This window comes from Phalacrocorax aristotelis, chromosome 7 (assembly GCF_949628215.1).
Source record: "Phalacrocorax aristotelis chromosome 7, bGulAri2.1, whole genome shotgun sequence".
In the NCBI taxonomy this organism is placed as follows: Eukaryota; Metazoa; Chordata; class Aves; order Suliformes; family Phalacrocoracidae; genus Phalacrocorax; species Phalacrocorax aristotelis.
The window spans coordinates 41,761,544-41,768,899 of NC_134282.1; the positions used below are offsets into that span (position 1 = coordinate 41,761,544).

Consider the following 7,356-nt stretch of genomic DNA (forward strand, 5'->3'; position numbering starts at 1 on the left):
CTTGTTAGTGGCTGTTCACACCCTGTGTGCTTGCAGGAGAGAAGGGTACAAGAGAAAATCCAACTGTCCTTAATGACCACAAGCATAACTCCCTCCACCCCCCCAGACTGTAAACCCAGACTTCATTCTTTTCTGCACTTGGAAAGAAATCCTGTATATCTTTTTTGCTTCTTGACCTATGAGGAAATGTGTCTCACATGCCTATTCACTGCACCACTGGATAGCCTCCTGCACAGAGACACGCTGGTTTTGTACAGGGCTCATGCAGGCTGCTTCTCAGAAATACCTCCACCATAGGATATCTTGGTGCTGAGAAACCACTGAGAAGCAGTCCTAAAACCAGAAAGTTATCTCATACAGGTGAACATTTCACTGTGCAGTTATGTCTAGAGGTTCTTTCATGATCTGAATAGTAAGATATACTTTGCAAGTGAGCTGGACTTAAGGAAGATTAAAGAGGTAGAGAAACCTGCTTCTTAGTGCATCAGCATTCTCTTATCTCTAGCATATCTCTAAACAGTTTTCAATTGCATTTGGTCAAAAGCTGTTAAACCAAAACTTAAAAGATACCACATACCTCTAAAGCTATATTTTATGAGAAGAGAAGTATTCCTCCCTCATTCTTTGTGTTTTATGAAACACTGGAGAACCATTTAAGCCTCAGTTAAAATAAAATAGTTTGCTGATAAACCTATTTTGGTAAACAAGAGAAGTTGCTAACCATTATCTCAAATTTCTTCTTACTGTTTAATCTGGACACTCCCAAAACAAAAGCAATCAAGGTGATTCAAAGAAGAGGAGTTTCAACCTTTGGACCAACTCTTATTACAATACTTAGATCTCATAATTGCTGCAATTCAACAGACTCCAACATGATCATAGTGTTTACATGGGCTCTGCGACCTATTCCAGCATTGCCCTGGATGACAGCAAGAGCTGCCATGTGGTTCCTATTAGAATCTGATGTCCCCAGTGGCTCACAGCACCACGAGCTACCTGAAAGACCTTCCTCTGTTGCCTTGCATCCATTGTCACCGAAGTTAGGTGCACAAATCCATCCACTCGTCTTCAGTAGTCGGAGACTATTTGGGACAAGGTCAGGCTGCGCAGTGGGAGATCTTACTTGGCCACCCAAAGCAATGAATAATCAGGCTTCAGCCACCAGGAAACAGTGGGCAGACCCTTCCTGGTGATTTGTGTCTTGAAATGGCGGCCCAGAGGGGCAAGACTGCAGCTCACAAACATCTCAGCTTGTCCTTGATATTAACTTTTCCAGGACAAACAGGCTTTTTAGCTACAAACTGTCTTGGAAAAGGTATATCCCAGAAATCAAGGATGGACAGAAGTTTGAGCTCTTGCTATCAGAGTTGAACCATCTTGCCAAGGCTGGACTAGGAGTCTTATTACTGCTGCCCAAACCACCCTGTTCCAAGGGCAATTCCAGGGAGGACTTAATACTCACAAGCCTATCTGTCAGAGACACTTTGCAAAGACTTCACAAGAGAGCACAATAGTCATCAAAACCAAGTTGGTGCTTTTCCCTTCAACCCAGCAAAGATTTCGAGATGTCAGCTGTTTATTTTTCCCTGACAGACTACCCAAGCTGGTATTTCCACAGCTGCATGGACTAACTAAATACTTCCTAGAAGTAGAGAGTAAAGCAAGATTATTATGCTTTGTGATAATATCCCTGTTTAAATAATTAAGGCAATTCATTTGCTTGTAGTAAAAATGATTCAAGTACTACATGTACAATTTGTGATCAAAGTACTACCCTGTACCCCATGTTTATCATCCTAGGTCCAATGATACTTGTTAGTAAACAATACAAATGTAATCATTGCTAGGTGATGGTAAATCGTTCAAGACTGTTGGCAAGTAGGAAAACTTCAACCAAGAACATGTGGTAACTGCTGAAATGAAGTGAAACAGCTGGGTAGTAGTGGAAACTCTTGAACCTTTTCACAGAGAGGAACAAGAAGATTTCTTTTCCTCATTGCTCTAATGTTTCATCTAGCAGGAGAACACAGGAATATGGGCTTTAATGTCAGCTAGTAAACTTTTGTGACCTTTGAAGAGAACCCTATGTGACATGACAATCACAGCAATCAGAACAAGCCCTATCTGCTCTGATACAGCTTTACTGCATGAGCAGATACTCCTTTTTCTCCTCACAAGTGCTCAGTCCTCTGCTTCATTCATTGCACAAGACAGAGAGTGCTCACCTGATTACCAGTAATTGGATATCAAGAAAAAATAAAATCAGTGTACTGCCCTATGTCTTATTCATCACATATTGCCCTGATCTGAGGACAGAACCACCGGGGTTTAAGGGCCCTGCAAATACCCATTAAATTAATTTCTACAATCTGCAAGAATGTCAGGCTATTATAATTTCCATTTTCCAGAACTGAGTCACAAAGACCAAGGTCACAGTAGCCCTTAACAGCAGATGCAAAATTTAACGTTGCTAGAACTGAATTTTGCAAGGGATTGGTATTTTATTCCATTGTTCAACTCTTCAACGCACTTTTCAAAGTGATTGGTACTTCTTGCACCAAGTGTAGATCCCCAAAGCTCTGAATTCTCAGTTTTTGGAAGATATTCTGGGCTTTGTCCAGATAGTTCTGATTTTCCCCACCACCAGAAGCCCACAAGTAGCTGTGTTTGCACACCCTCCACACCAGCCTCTCCACTCCCTCTCAGCTGCTCACCTAGTTTCTCCAAGTCTCCTCCCATTTCCCAGTTTCTATTTTCTTTTCTCCTTTCCAATTTAAATCTAATTTTACAAGCTTTTTCTTCCAACCTACTCCTTAAAAATTTCCTACCTATTCATAGGTCCATTTTTCTTCCGCACATGAGTCAGGTAGCTACCTCCAGCTTCTTAACTGGAGCCAACAGGAACGACTAAAAGCAGTGCATGGGAGGAATGGTCCACTTATATTCAATTAAGGTGCCCAAATTCAACACAGCCTGCAGCAGCCTGTGGATGCAGTCACAGGAAAATTTCTGTTCAGAAGCTGACTGGGCTGGAGCACACCCAGGACCGACAGACAGCATGGGAATTTATCTGCTGCCACATCTATCCAGTCTGCAAAATCTGAGGTCTCCAGTTGATAGACATCAAGAGATTCTCCACAAAGATCTTTGATTCTGGATTTCAAGAGTGCCCTCCTCTTCTGGAACAGGCAAGAGCCTTTTAAAGACTTTTTTTCCCGCCCCTGTTTTTAAGTAGGACAAAATTAATGCTCTTCTCCATCCTGGTTCTTGTAAAATGGCAAAATATTTGAGCTAAATGTTCCAGCAAAGTTCAGATTTGGAAATATACGTGGCATAAAAATGTTTCCATCCAAAGAATTAGCTGTCAGTAAAATCATGGTCTATTGAAAATGAGGCAAGCACTGAGAGACCAAAGCCATCCCAACACAAGGGCTTCCCAGCTTTGCCCAAGCCACAAAGCAGCTGCTTTGCTATGCCACTGCTCCCTGCACGTACAGCCCCTCTCCATGACCACTCCTCTACCTGTACAAAGGAACAAGCACACTCACACCTTCTCCGCCCCAGGGCTGGAAAGCTGCTAGCTGTCAGGGAAGGTGGTGGTAAAAGGGTCTTCCTACACAGGAATGCTTTAGGAAAAAAAAAAGTGGACCAGAGAGTTTCTGAGAAAGATATGGCCCTGTCGGTGCTCCCTGTGGGTCAGTGAGAGGTTGCTGGGGGGGCATAGGGAAGCCCCACAGGGGCGCTGGGTACTCACTGCTGGGATGCAGAGAGCCCTATTCATGCTTCTCTTCCCCTTTGCAAAGGTCTTTTGGGAAAAAGCTCTCAGCAGTGGAAAACAAGAGGACATTTACTGTAAGAAAATATCACACTCTCCAGGACAAACCTTCTTCCTATTATTTTGCTCTGATACATAGTCACACAGCCTCTCCTACCACCCAAACCCTGCTGCTTCTTCTACATCCTGGGCACAGGCCCTGCATGCCCTCACTGCAGCTGCCATTAGCAGGGCTGCAGGGCAGCTGGTGTCAGGGCATGCAAGGGGCGGGCAGGAGACCCGGGGTTACAGGAAGGGACCCCAGGAATTAGGGTAATGCAACAGTGAAGGAGATGAGGAGCTCCGTGTTTAAGTAATCTTCATCATCAGCCTGTCCATAATCTCAGTTTTTGGCTGGTTAGAGGGATGGACAGAAACCACATGTGATTGTTTGCAGGGGATGGGGACAATAGCAACATCAGCCTGACTTTCTTATGGTTACAGAGGCTGTAATTTCTTTCTATTTCCACTGTATCCTATGTGAAAAGCATTTCAAGACCTGCCTCATTCCCCAGATCCTAGTATGAAAAGCTGGGTCTCATAAAGCTGTTTTCCAATACGTCAAATTCAGGTTTTGTGGCTCTGTTGGCCAGTTTTATGAAGATAGCATTAACTCCTGACTGAGCATAAGCAACCAGGTCACAACAGCAGAAGTGCACAACTCAGTGCCCTGATGGCTTGCCTGGATTAGAAGTACTTCTTGGAGCCCCCGTCTCCAGCCTCACCAGAGTCTGTCCCACCCCTCCGTCATACAGCAACAGACAGGTCTGTTCCCAGGACCTTTACCAAGCTACAGTCACGAGCAGAAGACCTCAGAAAGGGACAGCTCAGTCCCACCACTCCTGCTCGCACAGGTTAATGCTGCTGCACATCAGCAAGCCCGCCCGCTCCCACACTGCCGCCACCTGTGGGACCTTGGCTGGGCTGAGCCCTGGGCACCCACTGCTGTGGGGTGGCAGTCTGAGCTGCAGCAGGTACACAAACCACCTGGGGTACTTCAGCATAATGCTGGCAGCTGCGGCAGGCAGAATCTAGGAAATAGATCTCCGAATCTGCCCTTGTGTTCTTTAACACAAACTTTCATTTATGCTGCCAGTGGTCGCAAAAAATAGCCTGAGTCCCCAGTCTGTCTTCAGTTATATTTTTCCATGTGCAGAAGAGAAGCTCTGAGGCTCCTCTCCCTCTGCAGAGCAAACACAGCATTTGCAGGAATACAGCTGTGCTTATATAAGCTTCCAAGAATGCCAAGTTAAATGTCTGATGGAGGAAAAATTTCTGGTAAAAACCTATTTTTTGTCTTTTTGAGAGATCTAATCTATCTTCTGTGCATTCCTGACCTTTAAGAAGTATTTTCATCTCACACATTAAGTATAACAATCCTCTTAACAAGGGAACACTTTGTTAGAGCTTTAAATTGGGTTACATAAATTATTTGTAGTTCTGACAGCAGGTTTCTCTTCCGTCCATGAGGACAGTTGTTATGAGATTGCTACAAGGTTCATTCACAATCACTGCAGATAATCATCTGAAGGGACTGTTTGAAATGAGGTTTTATCTGGGGAATATGCTTCAAGTTTATCACAGCTTTTTATAAAAGCAGCATTTTTGCCAAATAACTTGCAATACAGTAACCTGCATAAGAATTAAAAAATCCCTGATGTGAATGGTAAATTGAGAAAAAAAAAAAAAGATAATTTTCAACTCCCAGAAACTTTAGGAGGAACAGAACACAGAGGAGAAAAAAATCTCAACATATATCTATATATGTATATAGATGGTACTGAGCATGTCTCAATCCATGAGTTTACTTTTATTGACTACAGCGGGAATTACAAACAGTCAGGATCAGGCTCTTTGTTTCCACCAAGTACTTGTTCAGAAAAAAATGAAGTGGAAAAAATTATTCAGGAAGTAACATCGCTACTTTCAGCATTACATCAGAGCAGTCAATGACTTAGAAACACATTTTTCAGTACTCTCTTTTTACTCTTTCTTCTCTCCAACCCCTAAACCGGGCATGGGGTTAGACACTGATTTCGAATGGGAAGAGTTCTCAGGCCGTAGGAGCCTCCTGTGGCCCTTTTTCTCATCACTGGAAAGGCTGATTGGGGAAAAAAGTTCCTACTGATTTCTTTAGGAGTGGGAAAAGTAGTGCATCATTTTTAAAATTGGGATTAATTTTTTAGGTTCCCCATTATATTTATTAGCTATTTTTAAAACCCCAACAAGCAATAAAAGAATATTTTATTCAAATGGAAAGCATTTTGATTGACTTTAAGAAAACTGATTTACTAAAACAAAATTTCAAAATGAAAAATTTCAAAGCATAATACGGACACTTAATTTTAAGATCTTTGTAAAAGCATTTCAGGTTTTTTTTTTCCCTCTAAGTGACAAGAGCAGTGAGTTAAAAGTTTCATCCAAGGCTAAATGTGAGCAGTTGAGCAAATCCAGTAAACCTAATTTCTACACACTCCTGATGGCATTAAGTTCTTCACAACAGTGGTCCAGAAACCAGCAAACCCAGCTGCGCCTTCTGCAGCATTAAAGTGCTCCAATGAGTGACATTTTCAAGGAGAAACAACCTGTGGGTTTGTAAACCACACACACACACAAACACAAGAACCTTGCAAAAGGTGCTCAGCAGAGGAGGACCTTTACCCACAAAACTTAACATCTACTAACATTTCCAAATCTGCCTGGGAATGCTTTACCTTGGTATTTCAAATTGTACTGAGCTAACTCATGGTGTTTTCTCTTTCCTTCATATTCCTTCCCTATCTTTGTTTGATGCCAAATATTTATTTTCAGCAGTATACACAGAGTTGTCTCATGATTTTATTAGCAGTCTCTCTTACAATATTTTATCTACAGAGAATGCAATGCATTAGTACTTCTAGGTACAATGTTAGGTATTCCTCTGAATTATCTAGAGACACTAGCTGACTAATATACAATTTTTTTAATATAAAACACAATATATTATTATTTTGGTAATTCTCAAAGACAGAGATATGTTTGTAAGTGTTAGTTAGAAAGATTGATCTTAATCCTTTATACTTCTTCCTCTCTAAACAAACAGATCTCCCAGGAGAATACACACAGACATTTAACTTACCATTACTGAAGCTATCTTTTGACTTCCTCAGTATCATAAATATTTAAGCAGAAAGAACAGAACAAACAATTATCCTAATGATACCACACCAGAACTAACAAAGTAATTTTTAAAAAGTCATCCAGAAGAAGTGAAAAGGTCGACCAGAAAATGCAAGTCAGGAATAGCTGTGCTCCGATGAGGAGGGGAAGGTTATGTTGCTGTGATATGAGTAGTGCACAGCTGTTACTCTAGTAATAATTCATCACATTAATATTTAAATGAGAGGAGGAGGGCACGAGATTGTGTGTGACTCAACAGTCCCTCCCTGTCCTTAAGGGGAAAAATAGGCCGCCAATACAGAAAGAGCATTAGGAGCTATAGAGTGGGAAGGTTTGTTTTCATTCCCTCATGAATAAAAGTGGGCAAACTGGTCCCCAAAGAA

At 41.9% G+C, this 7,356-nt stretch overlaps 1 protein-coding gene across 1 annotated transcript in view; it reads right to left on the bottom strand.

Annotated features, from left to right (window-relative positions):
* Window positions 1-7,141, bottom strand: part of MAPK6 (mitogen-activated protein kinase 6) — a 30,956-nt gene extending 23,815 nt beyond the window's left edge. The window contains exon 1 of the mRNA XM_075100349.1: window positions 6,933-7,141. The gene's annotated coding sequence lies outside the window, so the exon portion shown is untranslated. The remainder of the gene's footprint in view (window positions 1-6,932) is intronic.
* Window positions 7,142-7,356: the final 215 nt, after the last annotated feature.